A 2,601-nucleotide genomic window follows, 5' to 3' on the forward strand; every position below is an offset into this window, starting at 1 on the left:
CATACACCAATACCAAAACTATGTCAATCTCCTCTTGCAAATCAATTTGGAGATCTTATTCATATTGATATTATTGGTCCTATCAAACTGTACACATATAAGAACATACACTACTTATTAACAATTGTAGACAATTCTACTTGTTAGTGCATAATACTCAAATTACAAACAAAATCTGATGTATATACACAATACATACAATGGACAACTAAAATATTTACACAGTACAGAGTTAAAATAAAGCTTTTACAAAGTGATAATGATACTGTATTCCTTAGTGAAGATTTCCAACAATATTTAGATTCACAAGGAACAAAACAAAGTTTAACAGTACATCATACTCTACAACAGAACAGAATAGCAGAACAAACTCATAAAACTATATTTAGAGGTGTAAGAGCATATCTAACATCTACTAAATTACTGTTTACATTATAGGCTGAAGCAGCAATTCATATTACCTATATTCATAATAGAACACTGTGTGCTGCTTTAAATTACAATACCCTACATTACAAATGTTATAGAACCTACAGAACAATTGATAATATATATGAATTTGGTCAATATATTATCATTTGCAACAAAAATCCTACAAAAATACAATAGTAAGGTATCATTGCTTGTTGGATAGGATTAGATAATGAAAGTAAAGGTTATAAAACTTGGCACAATAATAAAATCACTATTGAACGAAATATTCAATTTCTTGAAGGTAAACCTCCTCAAATTGAAGGGGAGAAAATAGACAATACAAACAACAATACAAACAAATGTTTAATAATTAAAAATAACAAAACGGATGATAGAATAACAAAAACAGATAACAATGATACAGACAATGCTGATCCTAACAAAAAGGGAAAAGCAGTAGAACCAATGGACTTAATGGACAACAAAGTTAAATTAACCAAAAAAGAAGTAGAACCTAAACTACATTGATTGGAATGGAAACAGAAACTAACAGAATGTGCTATCAAGCTTGAACAACACATGGAGAATAAATGTGTAACAAAACACATGTATGCACTTAGTGAAAAGGATGAAGATAATATTGCTATTCATTTAACAGAATTTAATGCTAAAATAAGTAAAATACAATCAGATCTGACTTCATTTAATGAAGCAATCCAATGTCCAGATTGTGATTCATGGATTACAGCTATGAAAGACAAAATAAAACAATTAGAAAATCATAATACATAGGAAATCACAAATCCACACAATAATATTAACATTATCAGAACATGATTTGTCTATAAAATAAAGCAATACACTAACAATAGCATAGAAAAATACAAAGCACAATTAGTAGTTTAAGGAAACTATCAGATTGACAGCCTTAACTATCATACAGACGATTTATTTGCTCCTACTGCTAGACTATCTACAGCACAATTAATATTAGTATGGACAGTATCTAATAATTATGAAATACATTAGATAGATATAAAATCAGCATATCTGTATGGACAATTGACAGAAGACAAAGAAATATATGTTAAACCTCCTCCAGGTAACTTAATAGACAGATTACAGAATGGACAAATATTATGATTACAAAAAGCACTATACAGATTAAAACAAGCTGGTAGAAGATGGTATAAAATGCTATCTAATATACTACTTAAATGCAGATTAACGAAATCTGAACATGATAATACTGTATTCTTTGTAAAGAAGAAAGAAATAACTGTAGCCATATTATTTGTACATGTTGATGATATTACCATTGTGGCAATGAATAATAATACTATTGTAATGATAAAACAATCTATTGTACATTATTTACAATATACAGACAGTGGTGAATTACACTGGCTACTTGGTATAGAGATTCAATGTAACAGAGAGCATAGATTCATCAGGATGCATCAGACACATTATATTAATAGTATAATAGAATGTTACAAACTTATGAACAAACAAAGTGTACAAACACTTATACAGCCTAGTACACAATTAAAAACAGTATTACAAACCAATAACAATAGAGAACAAATGTCTGATATACTATACATGAACATGGTTGGTGCACTTAGATACATTACAGACTGTACATGGCTAGATATAGCATTTGTAACAAATCAGTTAGCTAAATACCTTAATGACCCCAGTATGGAGCATTATCTGGCACTTAAACATTGTTACATGTACTTAAAAACTATGAACAATGTCTGGCTCCAACTCAGTAGCACAAATCAATTAATATTGAACAGATATACAGATGCAGACAGCATGATGCAAGAAGGGCATTGTGCAACATCAGGATATGCATTTTACTTGAGCAATTCATTAGTTTTGTGGTCAAGTAAAAGACAAACACTGGTGGCAAATTCAATGTATGAAGCTAAATTAATAGCTCTTACAAGAGGAACACAAGAAGTAATCACACTTACTCATTTAGCTGAAGAGATTCTGCAGGTCTCTGATGCACCAATTAATATCTATTGTGATAACAATACTGTTATACAAACAGTTACATTGGACGAACTCAAATATTCGGAACAAATGAAGCATTTAGACCATAATAAAGATTTTATTAAATGCTACATTGAGTTAGAGTACATAAATGACAAAATACATACAGACAAACGATCA

This window comes from Fomitiporia mediterranea (genome assembly GCF_000271605.1).
Source record: "Fomitiporia mediterranea MF3/22 unplaced genomic scaffold FOMMEscaffold_4, whole genome shotgun sequence".
Classification (NCBI taxonomy): domain Eukaryota; kingdom Fungi; phylum Basidiomycota; class Agaricomycetes; order Hymenochaetales; family Hymenochaetaceae; genus Fomitiporia; species Fomitiporia mediterranea.